A 19,019-nucleotide genomic window follows, 5' to 3' on the forward strand; every position below is an offset into this window, starting at 1 on the left:
GGTATCTTGTTTGTATTTAAATTTTCTTAAAATTTCAATACATAAGTCATAAAAATTCTTAAAAGGCCGGCAACACACTCGCGAATACTTCGACATTAAGCGTGTACGTTAACGGGGGTATCAGTTAACATCAGAAAAGGCTCCTGCCCGCTAACACCTGTTCTATAAGAAATACTAATAAATAATATTCTTATTTGTATTTATTGTAATAAAACAACGTGACTGAGCGAGTACCGGAAAAGAACTGAACTTTATTTTCTAAAGACAAAAGTAAAGAATCTCATAGACAACATTTGATGACACTCTGGTACAAGATGTCGCTAGTAGTAGGTACATCTATATTTTGCTATTTATAATACTCCCACTCAAAATATAGATACTATATAAACAAAAGAAACAATTACACTTTAACAATACCTAAAGTATTCAAATGTTTATAATGTTTTACAGCAGCGAGACTTTTTGTAAACAAATCTGCAGGCATATTTGATGTACATAGATAATTAACACTTATAATGTTTTCATTAATTAATTCTCTACAATAATGATATCTGACATCAATATGCTTCGTTTTATTATGGAATACAGGGTTTAACAACAATTTCTGTGCGCTCATACTATCATTATATAAAATGATCTTATACATCCTTTTAGTAAGTTCAAATTGTAAATTTCTCAAATAAACTGCCTCTTTGCAGGCTTCTGATATGGATACATATTCAGATTCGGTACTAGAAAGTGTAATACATTTTTGCTTACTACAACTCCAAGATATAACAGACCCAGACAAAGTATAACAAAATCCTGAATATGATTTCCTATCATTAACATCACTGCACCAGTCTGCATCAACATAACCTTCAATGTTTGCATTTTTGCCCTTACTATATTTTAAACCTAAATCTTTTGTCCCTTTCAAATACCTTAAAATTCTTTTGGCATAAACCCATTGTTGTTCAGTATTACAATTATTGAATTGACTTAAATATGACACTGCATAAGCTATATCGGGTCGTGTGAGCACAACCAAATACATTAGGCTCCCGATAAGCTGCTGATAGGGATTTTGATTACTACAATCATTTTCCTTCTTACATTTTAAGTTGACCTCCATTGGAGTATTCACAGTGTTACAATCAACTATATTGAACTTAGTCAACAATCTATCAATATATTTTTCTTGACTTAAAGTCACAGTACAATTATTATTTTGTTTATCAAATACAACTGACATGCCAAGACATTCCTTTACAATTCCCAAGTCTTTTAATACAAAAATCTTATTCAACATATCCTTAAGATTACTAGTTTCATTTCTATCATTTGAGAATACAAAGAAATCATCGACATATAATGTCACGATGGTTTTACTGCTGCCAGCAAATTTTGTATATAAACATGACTCTATTTGGGACTTAATATAACCATTAGCTAACATGCAACCATCCACTTTCTTATGCCATGCACGAGATGCCTGTTTGAGACCATATATAGCTTTGGTCAATTTTAAAACTTTATTATTTGGACAGACATAACCTAAAGGCTTTTGCATATATATTGTCTCAGACAGATCTCCATTTAAGAAAGCAGTTTTCACATCAAGATGTGTTACTTCTAGGTTGAACTGCACTGATAATGCGAATAATAACCTAAGTGTTGTATGCCGTACTACTGGAGAAAATGTTTCACTATAGTCCACACCATATTTTTGACTACACCCTTTAGCCACAAGTCTGGCTCGATAGCGGACATTATTTTCACTATGACACTTTTTTTTTAGAACCCACTTGCACTTAACTATATTGCCACTTGCAGGAATATCAACAACTTCCCATGCTTTGTTGTCTTCAAAGCTTTTCAGCTCTTCTTTCACTGCCTGTTCCCATTGCTCCTTCTCTGGTCCCCTTAGTGCTTCTTCCAATGTCAGTTCATCACTAAAATATTCATTACACTGTTCTGTGCACATATATCCAAACCTTTCTGGTTTTTGTCTCACCCATTGTGACTTTGATGTGGTTTCTGGTTGCTGTTCTTCCTCAGATGTCATGGACTCCTCCTCTGGTACATAGGTTTCATCCATGTCATTCGTTAAAATGAATGAATCCTCTCCATCATGGTCTGACACCTCTCCCACTGAAGATGTATGTGGACTATTTTCTGCTGGTTTGTCTTCTACCACTTCCATTTCAATCATATTTTCTTGATGAGATAACTTTTCATTTATGAAGACAACATCTCGACTGGTTATAATAGCCTTTGTTGAAGGATTGTATAACCTATACGCTTTGACATCCTCAGGGTAACCAACCAGTATGCATTGTTCTGATTTCTTGTCCCACTTACGTCTTCTCTCCTTGGGTATATGTCTCATGACAGTACTACCAAAAATCCTTAAATGACTGAGGTTGGGTTTGCCTCCTGTCCACAACTTGTACGGTGTACAGTGGTTCAATCCACCTTTTACAATTCTATTTTGTAAATAGACTGCTGTGTCTATTGTCTCTGTGTGCTGAAGCCATTAGGCTTCAGCCCAAAATTCCTTGCCTAATCTTGCATCAAATAAAAGGCATCTTGCTTTCTCGATCAGAGTCCTATTCATACATTCACAAAGCCCGTTTTGCTCAGGAGTATAGGGATTGGTTCTTTGATGAATTATACCCAGTTTCTTCAAATAATTATCAAAATCTCTGTTACAGAACTCTGTGCCATTATCACTTTTTATTTTACAAGTATTTTTATTTTATTTGACGTTGAATTCTCAACTCTTGCTTTATATTCTTTAAAATATTGTAAAGTCTCATTTTTACCTTTTAAAAAATAAACATATGTCATGCTGCTGTGATCATCAACAAAAATGAGAAAGTACCTTGATCCTCCTAGCGATACATTCTCCATAGGGCCACATATATCACTGTGTACTATTTCCAATAGCTTAGTACTCCTGTTCCCTTTATTATCGAAGGGCAACCGACTTTGCTTTCCTTCACAGCACACTATACAGTTGGACTTGTTGATGTCGGCCTTCTCAGTTAATTTGACCCCCTCCACAGCATCCTACATTTTATTCATGTTATCACTGTTGACATGTCCCAATCTACGATGCCAAACTTCTGGAGACTCTGCTGTTGCTGCCACCAAACAAGATGAAGTATTTAGTTTATAAACTCCATTTATAAGTGATGCAGTCGCTACTAGAGTGTCCTGTTTATTAAATATCTCGCATCCATCGCTTGTAAAATACACCTTGTTACCCTGCCATATCAGTTGGCTTACTGACAATAAGTTGGTAGATAATTTGGGCACACACAACACTTTTTCAACAGTTATGTTAAAGTCACATCCTTCAGTTGATGTTGTTATGTTTACTTTTCCACAACACAACACTGGGATTTTATTCTGGTTAGCAACCATGATTTCCTTGGTGAACCCAGAATAACATTCGTCGACCATCCAATCTTTATTGCTTGTCAAATGCGAACTTGACCCAGAGTCGACATACCAGTCACTCTTGTCAAATATTCTGCTAAAAAACACGGCACTGAATGCATTACTTGTTTTTGACGATTTATTTTCAGAATTCTTATAAGATTTATCTTTATAAGTGCATTGATTACGGTAGTGGCCATGTTGTTTACAATTATAACATTTGACGTATTGTTTTTCTTTGACAGATGTCGACATTCGTTCATTCTCACCATTTTTTTTTTTTTTTTAATAATTTTATGGCCTGGTAACGAGACCTTTAAGCCCATTCTCACCATCTTTCTTGTACATAGACTGTGTACTCTTTACACTCTTTGATTTTTGATTCTTGCGGAAACAAGCAAACGCATTGTTGGCATCACTGTCTTCCGGTCCAATGTCCATCAATTTCCCTTTAATGGCGTCGGTTGTGATTATCATGCCCGAATGCTCGATTGCCATTATCATGGGCATATATTTTTCAGATAATCCAGCCAACATGATAGATCCGATCCACTCATCACTTATGCCAAAACCCGTACCTTGTAATTTCTGACCAGCTTCAACAATTTGTGTTACATATGACGTCATCGAAGTGCAATTTTCTAATCGAATAGAAATTAAATTCCTCAGAAGACTTATTTTTCTTGTAAATCCCGAGTCATCGAATAACATCTTCAATTTATCCCACAATTATTTCGATGTTGCTACATTCTTTATATGAACATAAAGAGCCGGGTCAATTGTTAGAATCAACTTCGCTTTTGTTCTCGCATCGTCTGCAGCTGCTGGAGCAACGTTGGGCTCAGGTTTGATACACCCAACCATTCCCTCTAAGACAAGGAAATTTTCTGCTGCGAAACACCATTCACTGTAATTTTCACGCCCTTGCAGTTTCGGCACACTAATGTGATAGTTCGAACTGGACGCCATTACTGATGCCTGACGCGACACAATAAATCTGCACAACTCAACACACTTAGTCCTATTCTGCCACGAATTATTATTATCGATAATGTCCTGATAATCAATAATTATACTGTCGCGAGAACTAAGTACTTTTTATGAGCCAGGAGCGGCCTGGGCCCATAACCTGTAATAAAACAACGTGACTGAGCGAGTACCGGAAAAGAACTGAACTTTATTTTCTAAATACAAAAGTAAAAAATCTCATAGACAACATTTGATGACACTCTGGTACAAGATGTCGCTAGTAGTAGGTACATCTATATTTTGCTATTTATAATATTTATCTTCAAATAAGTCATACAAATTCTTAATAGGCCGGCAACGCACTCGCGAACTTGACATTAAGATTGTCCACGGACAATCTGTTCGTTTACCACCTGTTCCAAGAAAAACAGTAATAAGTAATAATCTTTTTAATATTTCAGTTTACTATAAATTACAATTTTTAAGTTTAAAAATTCTTAAAAGGCCTGCAACACACTCGCGAACATTGCGAGTGTGCAGTAACGGCGGTATCAGTTAAGAACTGTTGTAATTCTTGTTAGGGCACGATAATTATACACACAGTATCCGTAATAAAGAAATATATTTACTGTTTAACTTGGAAGTGATATGTCTGCTTCCTACCACGATACACATTGGAATGAAACAGAAATGACCTGGAGCAGAGTGAGGTAAAGACAATTTGGCGCCTCGACAAGATGGCGGCTCGATCGCTCATTCAAATGACAGGAAAAAGTCAATACAATGATTAATTTTTGCAATATTACTCAAATAAATCAACATGCCCCCTCAAAAATTAATTCTTGTACAAATCAAATGCCTAAACAGAACTATATAACTTCCAAGCGAGTCTGGGAAAATACAAAAATAATGATCCAACATTTGTTGCTCGGATAAGGGAAAACCCAGAAAAACCTTATCAGATCATTTCATCATCTTAAATTCGATACATTATATACATTACATATAATTATCAGAACACAATGAATATAACAGAATAATTAAATTAATAACAAATAATAGCCAACTCATTAAATATTATAATTGTAAACCCATGTTTCTCCTCATTTCATGAAACGTAACCGCTGGTAATGGTTTTGTTAACGCATCTGCAGGTTGTTGACCTGTGGGAATGTATTTTAGCTTTATTACATTTTTCTCTATTTGTTCCCTAGAAAAATGTCTGTCTGTCAGTTAATTGTCTTCATATATTACAATAGGAGTGGATATATCAATATGAATACTCCTTACCAAAGATTTAAGCCATAAAGGCTTCATATAAGGCCATATACTCAGCCGCTGTGGAGGAGGCTGCTACTGACTATTGTTTCTTTGTTGTCCAGGTTATTGAACAATGTTCAAACAATTTAAATATATACCCGGTTGTACTCTTTACATCATTACCTCCCCAATCGGAGTCCACATACCCAGTTAAGATGTTATTATATTCACACCTTTTATAACATAATTTAAAATCAGTTGTGCCTTTTAAATATCTAAGCACTTTTTTGAGGCATTGCCACAATTCTTTATTATTTTAATTTGTGTACCTACTTAATATATTAACGCTAGTGCTTAAGTCAGGTCGAGTACATAGCATTATATACATTAGACAACCAATTAAATTGCGACATGGAGCAGTGTAATTTTTTCTGAGTTTAGTGCTTCATAATTGAGTTTACTATCCATAGGAGTAGTTGCAGGTTTTTGTTGCAATCCTGCATGCAAAATTTATTTAAAACTGTTTTAATATAAGCACTTTGATCTAACATTATCATATCATCGCAACGAGTTATTTTAATTCCAAGAAATAATTTAATTTCATGTAAATCTGTCATTTTAAATTTAATCATTAAATATATTTTAAAACTGTTTATTGTATTTACATTAGCACTCACTATTACCAAATCATCAACATAAAGTACCACATATATATTTTTCTGTATATCTCCTTTATTTAGTATATAAATACATCTATCTACTGATGAATTCTGAAAACCCTCCCGCCTAAGAGACTGTTCAAAAATTTCAAACCAGTATCTAGCGGCTTGCTTTAGCCCATATAATGCTTTATTTAATTTACACACATAACCATTTTTGCAAGACACCCCTTCTGGAACTTTCATATATATTTCTTCCTGTAGTACCCCATTTAGAAATGCAGTTTTTACGTCCATGTGATGTACAAGTAAATTATATTGATTAGCAAAAGCAATAATAAATCTAAAACTAGCTATTCTTGCAACAGGTGCAAAAGTCTCATTATAGTCTATGAGATATTCCTGGCTAAAAGCCCTAGCAACGAGTCGAGCTTTATAGCGTAAAGGCTTTCCGAATTCATCATTTTTTATATTAAACATCCATTTGCAATCTATAATATTTTTGTTATCTGGCCGTGGTACTAAAGTCCATGTTTTATTTAAAAATAGAGAATTTAATTGCACCTTCCCAATGAACTCTATCGTCTCGTGTTTTAATCTCTTGAAACGAATTTGGTATTTTACACAAAATTGAACTAGCACACATAAGGTTATCATCGATTTCTTTATAAGAAATAGGGGGACGACTTTAAGCCTATCACTCCTACGTGGTTCAATACAACTGGTTGTGTCCTCATTATTTACGACCACTGAAAGATCATCAGAATGTGCATTTGGTTGTTCAAATTCGACGATGTCATGGTTAGTTTTGCGAATTTTCTGAGGAACTTCATAATCATCAGATTTACAGGTATCTGATTTATATCTGTCAGTTTTTTGAGACTTTATTGACTTTGAAATGTTGTCAATGTTAACATTATCATGAGAATTTACTATATTCTCTTCAGGTCGCAACGCAGGCCTGGATTGAAGTAATTTGTCTCATCTACTATGACATCTCTGACAGTAATAAATTTTTCGCATTTAGGATTCCAAACTTTATAACCGTTTGGTTCGTATCCCACAAGAATACCTTTCCATGACTTAACATCGAATTTTGTCTTATATAACTTATCATGCACATAAACTGTTGAACCAAAAAAATTTAAATATTTTATTTGTTGTTTTTTGTTATGCCACATTTACGAATTCAATCATCATGTAAGTAATTTATATATTATTTAACATTGTACATTATAGTATGAAGTTGTAATAATTTTAAGCAGCATTATTTTCTTTAGGTGACGTAATTGGTGAATAATATTGTAATTGAAAAGGATATTTCTCTTTAAATGTACAAGCTGTGTGTGATGCAGAAATAAAATATATTAATGTTGTTCCCCATGGCCTGGTGCCGCTCATGATGCAACAACTTTTGTAAACTCAGTTCTACAAGTTAATTCAAATTTATTGATAAGAAGGTAGAACTTGATAAATGTGCCAACTAAATTAACAGGTATATTTGTTTATAGCTTAATATCGTACAGGTCTACTGAGAAATCACTGGATGGTTGTTAATAGTGCTTACTCAAATATACCTTATTCATTAACACCATTTCTCTGACTGACCAGAGATATGATGAAGTACACATTATGAATAGGAATACTATAGAGAGGTAAATATATAGTATAATTTAGAGTATTAATAATTATACTATGTCAAAAAGTTGCAAGATATGTGACCCAAATGAAACATGATGTAAGGTTAAAATATTTGTCTTTTTCGGAAAATTTGGAGTATGGAAATGTCGCTTTAACATTGTATTTATTACTAGCTTAAGTTCAAGCTATTGTTATTGCCACAGCTGTTATGCAAAATATTTGTAAGGATTATAATTTGTAGATATACCGGCAGAAGTTTTAGTTCCAACACTTGATACAGTTTCAAGTCAAGAAGTTAATGAAGGAAATCAAGACGTAACTGAAAGAACAAGCTTTATTTATTATTTTGGAAAATTAATATATTCTTCTTAATTCTAGCAGAAACAAACATGTTGTATTTAAATGTCCTTTTGTACATATAAAATACTAGTACTTATTTTTCTTAGAAGAAAGTTAGTTAAAATTTTAATAAGTTATGTCGTTAATCTACCTATAAAATTAAATTATTATTTATCATAACCATGTAATGTAATGAAATATTAGGAAAAATAAATAAAACATAACATAATATAAAATTTATTTCATTATACTCTTATATATTACTAATATGTAATCCAATGTTATAAACAAATGTTATAAATGTAAACCAATGAAAATGTTAAAACCATCAACTTCAACTTCAACGAACATTAAAAAAAACAGAACTGGTACAATTGGTTCAGGCTTTGTATAGTTATGCGCTTACCTACACATTCTGCGATTCATTTTTTATATTATAGATGACACTGATGACAAAGGCACTCTTCTCGGTTGCTGGAATGAGAGATAAGTTTCATTAGGTTAGAAAATTATGGTTCCCGAAACTAAGAGCCTTCTGAAAAGCGGTCACCACGTTCGAGTAGTCCACAGGAAAACAAATATGATGCCAAACTCATTGCCGTTAATAATTTTTCCTAACGTTTTAAATATGATAGCAAACGATGGAAAGCCATTAAATAAATTGACCAGGAAACCGTGTAAGCCTTCGCCCCATCGCCAAAGTTCTTTAGTAATTTTAGTAAGATGAGGAAATTGAATTGAATCACTATACATTTCTTAACAAAAGTCAACCGATTTAATTTAATTTATAGGTTGGTCTGACGCACGATACCATTGTAAGTCCGGTAAAACTATCGATGGTTAAAATATTTACTCTCTAGACCCTTCGTGTAAAACCAGCCATATTCTGCTGCTGGACAGGCAGAGGTAGGCACGTAAGCCATCTAATTGTGCGAGATTTTGAAAAATTTGTTTATTATTATCATATTAACAGATTTAAGTTCTACATTTTATTATATACCCAAGAATTTACAAGAATTTCATTACTCTTTTCAGTATTTACAATAAATCCTTTAGCTTCAAGAAGTGTTCTAGCGTCCTGAATATTTTGTAAACATTCAGTGTAGCTGGAGGACATAAACTTAATATTTCTTGTGTTAGCTTCTAATATTAATTTAATTATTCTAAATTCTAAACATTTTTATGAAACATATTCTTAAGAATCTTGCTACAAGTGCGCATGTGCAATAGTTACTCATTTGACTCGTTCGGTTGTTTACGAGTTGTTACGAATTGACTCGACCATTTTCCCGAAGTGGGATGGTCGAGTCGGAGGAGGGAGTTGTGATTATAAAAGAGGTTGTGACACATGCGCAGGGGCCACTTTCGCTTCCGACCGCCGACCCGTGCGGATGTCTGCTCCAGTGCTCTCTCCGTGTGAGTCATCAGTGCTGTAGTGCCATCTCGCTCGCTCCGTGTGAGTCATCGCCGCTTGCCAGTGCGCACGCGCTGTCCGACCGCTGCCTTGCTGCCTGCTGCCCTCTCATTGGTCAGTCCGATCGCTGCCTTGCTGCCTGCCGCCCTCTCATTGGTCGCTTCGCTTCAATTTATGAACGCGGGTTTACCTGCGGCCCTCAGATAGCCACCTAACGGTGCCAAACGGTTATCTGTCGGTTAACGCCTTGTGCGGGAGTGTTTTTGTTGTAATTTATAGATTGTTCGAATTTGCTTTGTTCAGTCTCTGAATATAGTTTACTTTTAGGAACATCGCTGACCAAGAAAAAGGTATTTTATAACCTTTTATCCACGATAATAGAGTTGTATCACAAGTAATAAGTGAATAACATTCTTTGATAAACTACCAGTGAGCGCGAGGTGGCGCGCGCGGCGCTGGACGCGACTGCCTATAGTAGGCTGTGAGCAAGCTCCTTCATCCTGGATTCCCCTTTTGCCTATGATTAAATTCTTTTTGACCTTCTTTGTCCTTTTCTGATTTTGATGCGAGCTTGTAGTCAACTAATCGCTTACTGAATAGGTACTTGTATACCTATGTTCCTTGAAGTTGTTCTTTTAGATCTTTTAAGGCTATATAGAATAAAGTTGTGTCGTGTGACTGAGTCTTGGTATTGTGTGTCACATTGGAATCCGTATCCATAAGTAATTTTAATAGGTACACATTTCTTGTTTCCGCAGACAAGAACACTGTGAGTGGCCTCTGCTAAACAAGAAGTAGCTGTAGCATTTGGTTTCATTTGAAACCTGCGTCCTATATTAATCCTGTTTGAGATTGCGGTCTTTTCCTCTGGGTTCAAATTGGGTGCATTGATTAGAATACTTAGATAAAAGTTGTAAAGTGTAAGCTTACTGCAAGATCAAACTGTATGTCTTCACCTGGAGTATTAGACTTTGATGGATCTTCTCCCGATACCTGCAGCAGTTCATTGTCTCATCCAGCGACAAGTGGTCGTTAGGGCGGCGGCCGTGCGTTACCTGTTACGCGACGCTTTTGGTTATGTACGCCTTCGTTCGAGGATACATTACAACTGGATTTACACACGTGTAGTTACAATTTCAATCAAATGAAAACTGAGGGTAGTATTAAAGTCTCAAAGCTCAATGTATAATAGAACTTCACTTACAGGTAAGTCATATTGACGATTTTGTGTTGTACTTTGCCAAAACATGGTAGGGAAAATACTCAAAATGCGGTATACCATCAAAAGAAGATTCTTCCTTATCCTTGCATAGGTTCCCTCTTCCGTCCGAGAATGGGCCTCTGAAGTAAGTAGATCGGTTAATCTTTCCAATATGGACCGTCGATATTTGAGGTTTTAGAGGGGCGGGGAGGGGGTTGACGGCTACTTCGGAGCTTTTATATATACTCTAGGGGTAGGGCAGACAAGACCATGTGGATAGTGGGGTGCTCTGATTCGGTTTTGGGTACTTTTTTGATATTAAAAAAGTACAGGATAATACAGAATTAGATAATACAGAAAGTTACAAACAATGAAAAAAATATTTTCAGCTATAAATTTCATTTTAAAATCCACAACAGACCTTATGCAATCCAACTTTTTCAAAATTCCAGTAAGCAATTTTTTTTTTTTTTTTACTAATGATTTATTATTTTATAACCTGACCTGAAATAACATAAATCAAAACTTACTTTAACTCATCCGAGTAAGGATTAAGCCTTCTGCCAGATGACCTAGTAAGTCTGGGCATCGCAGCAAATTCCTCGCCAGGACTAGTCAGCCCACTAGGACCAGCAACCGGTTCGTCAAGGATCGGCGCAGAAGAGGAGGCCGTGACAAGCGGCTAATTTGAGTCCAACACTTGCACTTCACTTAACTCTTCAAACAATGGGCTTCGGAGACGCCATGGTAGTCAAACGTTGTAAGTTTATAGGAGTACGTAAAACGATTTCTACTGCAAGGGTGACAAACGATGACTGGACGCCATTAAACAAAATGAATGGCTTAAAAACAAATTTAGTGATCACCAAAAAGTATCGATACCCGAGTAGTATCGATATTTTCAATAACTTTTGTACTATCTACAAAACAAATATGGGCATTTAAACCGATGATCCATATTAGAAAGTTTAATGTCGATACCAGAGTAGTATCGATACTTTGAAAATTTTCGGAACCCTACACTAAGTGATTGACGTTTGACATCAATTATTTGTCAAATATATTTTGTAATTGCGTGTTGTTACTTACCAATTTGTGTGAAAAGTTTTAATAAATGTATCTCATGAACCGTAAGTTTGCGCAACCTAAATCTTTGCAAAACTCTTTCTTTTAGTGAGTACTATCTACAAAAAAATGGGCATTTAAATCGACGGTCCATATTGGAAAGATTATCCAAAACAGCTTCACTATTAACTATGTCTAATGAAAACTTTATTTTTAGTGTTAAAGTTTGGGCTAAATTTTGTTTTCCTAATGGTGATGGGACATCCATTGAATCATTAAAAACAGTGAATGCCCAGCATAGGATACTATGTGAAAATCATTTGAATGAATCTTCATTTACCAGCAGCGATAGGAAAAGACTTAACAAGTTAGATTAAGAGTGAATAGAGGAGGATATAGACCAATTAAAAAACAAACATTGTAGTCCATATAGAGCAAGTTATGACATCCAAGTGAGTATTTACATTCATATTCTACCTAAGTCAAATAGACAAATTTTTATAGTCATGCTTTTTTACATAGAGGTAGGTAGGCAGTACATTTCTGACACACATCTAGGTGATATATGGATGATTAAAAGTTTTCTATTTTCTCCATCCACTTATTGGATTTGTTATCTTTTTCGAATTTTTTATTCAATTATTTTTGTATATTTTCCAGGAACCATCAACTAGCAAAGGTATTTTGTAGGACTTGGACGTGAAAAAGTTCAGTGAACTTACACCTCAAAAGCAAACGCTGTCTAAGAGATGCAGAAAAACGTAAAACTCAATGCTAAGGCCGTACTAGTGTGATAGCAAACCATAGTCGAACTTTCATGTTTATCGGTGTTCGAAAATGCTGGAAACAGCCAATAGCATTTTACTTCTCAGGAGATTGTGACACAGCAGACAAGTCAGCAGCTCTTGTCGAGGAGGTAACCACTTCTTTAGAATATTATACAAAATGTGGTTGAATATTAATTTTTACAAATTTACATTGGCTTGTTTGCTTGAGTGCATGTTTAAAGATTTAATTTTTTTTAAACGGTATTTCCAATTTACACTAGATATACAAATAAACAGAAAACTAAACATAGGTTGGTATAATAATTTAATTAATTGAACAGCGGAAAGATATTAAAACTTTTTTATGACTTATTTATCCATTGAACCATGACCATCCATTGACTTATTTATCCGCTAGTGGCCTTTGGCAATTATTTCCCTGCATCAAGTAGTTGTTAGTATTGCCTTATTGCCTAATTAAAATAACTAATAATTGATGTACCTCTGCTGTACCATATTTATTTTCTTATTGCCGCTTGACCTGTGATTGGTTAAAATTGTTTTGAGAATAAGATCATAACCTTCCATTGCAGGTACAGTAAAGTGGAGCCACATAGAGGAGTTTTATAATAAAGATCGCGAGAATCCCAACCGTGTTTGCTCCAGCTTTAACCCAGCACCACTTACAACCAGTACAGAATGGCAAACAGAAAATCAAAGAGCGCCTAGCAGATCAAATTTTAAGCCATTCGGTTGCAGTTGGAATATTTGCCAAAGTAAGTTTCAAAATTTTATTGAAAAGTACTTCCGTCCGCGATGGCCTCCTAAACTACTTAACCGATTTTAAATTAAATTGGCACACCGTGAGCGGTCTGGTCCAACTTAAGAGATAGGGTAGCTTAGATCTTTAATTATAGTCGCAATTTTATTTTATTGCAAATTATTTGTCTATAATTAATTGACAGTCACAATTATTCGACTGAATTGAGTAAGTGATCAATAGATGGCACTGCTATGGTAAACCGACAAACGTGTCATATAAGCTACAATTCAATATCATGATTACCACGTGTTATTGAGGCTAAAGTATGAACTTTTTTAATTTTTGGTGTTAGCCAACCACGTGTTACTTAGACCGAAGTGTAAATCAAATTCAAATCTAAAACCACATTCTATGGCAGCTAGTAATTATATAATTTATTTTACCTTCAGATGAATGATGACAAGACGCCCCTGGAACAACTGTCGCTGGACAAGCTTTTCGACTGAACGGAGATTCGACCGACAGGAAAGAGGTATAAACACTTATTATAATAATACTTGACATCTGTAATTGTGGATGTGATCCAAACCCCACGTCGGTCCAATTAAAAACTAGCTTAGGCAATTAGTAGCAGCGTTTTTAATACGCTGAAATTATTATTCTTCGAAGACACTAAACCTAGCTGCGCAACTGAATATCCCTGTAACAGCCAGGTGGAACCTCCAACCTCCCAGGGAAATTAAGTGGCATCGCCGACTCAGCTACGCCTACGTCTGGCTATGCTCTCGGGGTGTAACTCCCATGATTTAGTTAATCGTTATGAAACGAATAACTGTATGAAGAAGAGAGTGCCTGCGTCTGGCTATGCTCTCGGAGTGTAACTCCCATGATTTAGTTAATCGTTATGAAACGAATAACTGTATGTAGAAGAGAGTGCCTGCGTCTGGCTATGCTCTCGGAGTGTAACTCCCATGATTTAGTTAATCGTTATGAAACGAATAACTGTATGAAGAAGAGAGTGCCTGCGTCTGGCTATGCTCTCGGAGTGTAACTCCCATGATTAAGTTAATCGTTATGAAACGAATAACTGTATGTAGAAGAGAGTGCCTGCGTCTGGCTATGCTCTCGGAGTGTAACTCCCATGATTTAGTTAATCGTTATGAAACGAATAACTGTATGTTGAAGAGAGTGCCTGCGTCTGGCTATGCTCTCGGAGTGTAACTCCCATGATTTAGTTAATCGTTATGAAACGAATAACTGTATGTTGAAGAGAGTGCCTGCGTCTGGCTATGCTCTCGGAGTGTAACTCCCATGATTTAGTTAATCGTTATGAAACGAATAACTGTATGTAGAAGAGAGTGCCTGCGTCTGGCTATGCTCTCGGAGTGTAACTCCCATGATTTAGTTAATCGTTATGAAACGAATAACTGTATGTTGAAGAGAGTGCCTGCGTCTGGCTATGCTCTCGGAGTGTAACTCCCATGATTTAGTTAATCGTTATGAAACGAATAACTGTATGTTGAAGAGAGTGCCTGCGTCTGGCTATGCTCTCGGAGTGTAACTCCCATGATTTAGTTAATCGTTATGAAACGAATAACTGTATGTTGAAGAGAGTGCCTGCGTCTGGCTATGCTCTCGGAGTGTAACTCCCATGATTTAGTTAATCGTTATGAAACGAATAACTGTATGTTGAAGAGAGTGCCTGCGTCTGGCTATGCTCTCGGAGTGTAACTCCCATGATTTAGTTAATCGTTATGAAACGAATAACTGTATGTAGAAGAGAGTGCCTACGTCTGGCTATGTATGCTCTCGGAGTGTAACTCCCATGATTTAGTTAATCGTTATGAAACGAATAACTGTATGTAGAAGAGAGTGCCTACGTCTGGCTATGTATGCTCTCGGAGTGTAACTCCCATGATTTAGTTAATCGTTATGAAACGAATAACTGTATGTTGAAGAGAGTGCCTGCGTCTGGCTATGCTCTCGGAGTGTAACTCCCATGATTTAGTTAATCGTTATGAAACGAATAACTGTATGTAGAAGAGAGTGCCTGCGTCTGGCTATGCTCTCGGAGTGTAACTCCCATGATTTAGTTAATCGTTATGAAACGAATAACTGTATGTTGAAGAGAGTGCCTGCGTCTGGCTATGCTCTCGGAGTGTAACTCCCATGATTTAGTTAATCGTTATGAAAGGAATAACTGTATGTAGAAGAGAGTGCCTGCGTCTGGCTATGTATGCTCTCGGAGTGTAACTCCCATGATTTAGTTAATCGTTATGAAACGAATAACTGTATGTTGAAGAGAGTGCCTGCGTCTGGCTATGCTCTCGGAGTGTAACTCCCATGATTTAGTTAATCGTTATGAAACGAATAACTGTATGTTGAAGAGAGTGCCTGCGTCTGGCTATGCTCTCGGAGTGTAACTCCCATGATTTAGTTAATCGTTATGAAACGAATAACTGTATGTTGAAGAGAGTGCCTGCGTCTGGCTATGCTCTCGGAGTGTAACTCCCATGATTTAGTTAATCGTTATGAAACGAATAACTGTATGTTGAAGAGAGTGCCTGCGTCTGGCTATGCTCTCGGAGTGTAACTCCCATGATTTAGTTAATCGTTATGAAACGAATAACTGTATGTAGAAGAGAGTGCCTACGTCTGGCTATGTATGCTCTCGGAGTGTAACTCCCATGATTTAGTTAATCGTTATGAAACGAATAACTGTATGTAGAAGAGAGTGCCTACGTCTGGCTATGTATGCTCTCGGAGTGTAACTCCCATGATTTAGTTAATCGTTATGAAACGAATAACTGTATGTTGAAGAGAGTGCCTGCGTCTGGCTATGCTCTCGGAGTGTAACTCCCATGATTTAGTTAATCGTTATGAAACGAATAACTGTATGTAGAAGAGAGTGCCTGCGTCTGGCTATGCTCTCGGAGTGTAACTCCCATGATTTAGTTAATCGTTATGAAACGAATAACTGTATGTTGAAGAGAGTGCCTGCGTCTGGCTATGCTCTCGGAGTGTAACTCCCATGATTTAGTTAATCGTTATGAAACGAATAACTGTATGTAGAAGAGAGTGCCTGCGTCTGGCTATGTATGCTCTCGGAGTGTAACTCCCATGATTTAGTTAATCGTTATGAAACGAATAACTGTATGTTGAAGAGAGTGCCTGCGTCTGGCTATGCTCTCGGAGTGTAACTCCCATGATTAAGTTAATCGTTATGAAACGAATAACTGTATGTAGAAGAGAGTGCCTGCGTCTGGCTATGCTCTCGGAGTGTAACTCCCATGATTTAGTTAATCGTTATGAAACGAATAACTGTATGTTGAAGAGAGTGCCTGCGTCTGGCTATGCTCTCGGAGTGTAACTCCCATGATTTAGTTAATCGTTATGAAACGAATAACTGTATGTTGAAGAGAGTGCCTGCGTCTGGCTATGCTCTCGGAGTGTAACTCCCATGATTTAGTTAATCGTTATGAAACGAATAACTGTATGTAGAAGAGAGTGCCTGCGTCTGGCTATGCTCTCGGAGTGTAACTCCCATGATTTAGTTAATCGTTATGAAACGAATAACTGTATGTTGAAGAGAGTGCCTGCGTCTGGCTATGCTCTCGGAGTGTAACTCCCATGATTTAGTTAATCGTTATGAAACGAATAACTGTATGTTGAAGAGAGTGCCTGCGTCTGGCTATGCTCTCGGAGTGTAACTCCCATGATTTAGTTAATCGTTATGAAACGAATAACTGTATGTAGAAGAGAGTGCCTGCGTCTGGCTATGCTCTCGGAGTGTAACTCCCATGATTTAGTTAATCGTTATGAAACGAATAACTGTATGTTGAAGAGAGTGCCTGCGTCTGGCTATGCTCTCGGAGTGTAACTCCCATGATTTAGTTAATCGTTATGAAACGAATAACTGTATGTTGAAGAGAGTGCCTGCGTCTGGCTATGCTCTCGGAGTGTAACTCCCATGATTTAGTTAATCGTTATGAAACGAATAACTGTATGTTGAAGAGAGTGCCTGCGTCTGGCTATGCTCTCGGAGTGTAACTCCCATGATTTAGTTAATCGTTATGAAACGAATAACTGTATGTTGAAGAGAGTGCCTGCGTCTGGCTATGCTCTCGGAGTGTAACTCCCATGATTTAGTTAATCGTTATGAAACGAATAACTGTATGTAGAAGAGAGTGCCTACGTCTGGCTATGTATGCTCTCGGAGTGTAACTCCCATGATTTAGTTAATCGTTATGAAACGAATAACTGTATGTAGAAGAGAGTGCCTACGTCTGGCTATGTATGCTCTCGGAGTGTAACTCCCATGATTTAGTTAATCGTTATGAAACGAATAACTGTATGTTGAAGAGAGTGCCTGCGTCTGGCTATGCTCTCGGAGTGTAACTCCCATGATTTAGTTAATCGTTATGAAACGAATAACTGTATGTAGAAGAGAGTGCCTGCGTCTGGCTATGCTCTCGGAGTGTAACTCCCATGATTTAGTTAATCGTTATGAAACGAATAACTGTATGTTGAAGAGAGTGCCTGCGTCTGGCTATGCTCTCGGAGTGTAACTCCCATGATTTAGTTAATCGTTATGAAACGAATAACTGTATGTTGAAGAGAGTGCCTGCGTCTGGCTATGTATGCTCTCGGAGTGTAACTCCCATGATTTAGTTAATCGTTATGAAACGAATAACTGTATGTTGAAGAGAGTGCCTGCGTCTGGCTATGCTCTCGGAGTGTAACTCCCATGATTTAGTTAATCGTTATGAAACGAATAACTGTATGTTGAAGAGAGTGCCTGCGTCTGGCTATGCTCTCGGAGTGTAACTCCCATGATTTAGTTAATCGTTATGAAACGAATAACTGTATGTTGAAGAGAGTGCCTGCGTCTGGCTATGCTCTCGGAGTGTAACTCCCATGATTTAGTTAATCGTTATGAAACGAATAACTGTATGTTGAAGAGAGTGCCTGCGTCTGGCTATGCTCTCGGAGTGTAACTCCCATGATTTAGTTAATCGTTATGAAACGAATAACTGTATGTAGAAGAGAGTGCCTACGTCTGGCTATGTATGCTCTCGGAGTGTAACTCCCATGATTTAGTTAATCGTTATGAAACGAATAACTGTATGTAGAAGAGAGTGCCTACGTCTGGCTATGTATGCTCTCGGAGTGTAACTCCCATGATTTAGTTAATCGTTATGAAACGAATAACTGTATGTTGAAGAGAGTGCCTGCGTCTGGCTATGCTCTCGGAGTGTAACTCCCATGATTTAGTTAATCGTTATGAAACGAATAACTGTATGTAGAAGAGAGTGCCTGCGTCTGGCTATGCTCTCGGAGTGTAACTCCCATGATTTAGTTAATCGTTATGAAACGAATAACTGTATGTTGAAGAGAGTGCCTGCGTCTGGCTATGCTCTCGGAGTGTAACTCCCATGATTTAGTTAATCGTTATGAAACGAATAACTGTATGTAGAAGAGAGTGCCTGCGTCTGGCTATGTATGCTCTCGGAGT

The 19,019-nt window shown here is 36.8% G+C and overlaps 2 long non-coding RNA genes across 5 annotated transcripts; one reads left to right on the plus strand and one right to left on the minus strand.

Annotated features, from left to right (window-relative positions):
• Positions 1 to 8,663: 8,663 nt before the first annotated feature.
• LOC123719167 lies at positions 8,664 to 11,925 on the minus strand. Of its 3 annotated transcripts, none has more exons than XR_006755235.1 (4): positions 11,440 to 11,925; positions 10,913 to 11,049; positions 10,639 to 10,763; positions 8,664 to 8,768 (listed from the first exon to the last, which is right to left on the minus strand). It is a non-coding gene; the product is annotated as an uncharacterized LOC123719167 (long non-coding RNA). The 3 variants fall into 3 exon arrangements; XR_006755236.1 differs by having other exon boundaries at positions 10,665 to 10,763; positions 11,440 to 11,924; XR_006755237.1 differs by lacking the exon at positions 10,639 to 10,763 and having other exon boundaries at positions 11,440 to 11,923.
• Positions 11,926 to 11,955: 30 nt separating this feature from the next.
• On the plus strand, positions 11,956 to 14,299 carry LOC123719166. 2 transcript variants are annotated; one of them, XR_006755233.1, is made up of 5 exons: positions 11,956 to 12,039; positions 12,192 to 12,426; positions 12,635 to 12,890; positions 13,335 to 13,517; positions 13,954 to 14,299. It is a non-coding gene; the product is annotated as an uncharacterized LOC123719166 (long non-coding RNA). The 2 variants fall into 2 exon arrangements; XR_006755234.1 differs by having other exon boundaries at positions 11,958 to 12,082.
• The last annotated feature ends 4,720 nt before the right edge of the window (positions 14,300 to 19,019 follow it).

Source organism: Pieris brassicae, unplaced genomic scaffold (assembly GCF_905147105.1).
Source record: "Pieris brassicae unplaced genomic scaffold, ilPieBrab1.1, whole genome shotgun sequence".
NCBI lineage: Eukaryota > Metazoa > Arthropoda > Insecta > Lepidoptera > Pieridae > Pieris > Pieris brassicae.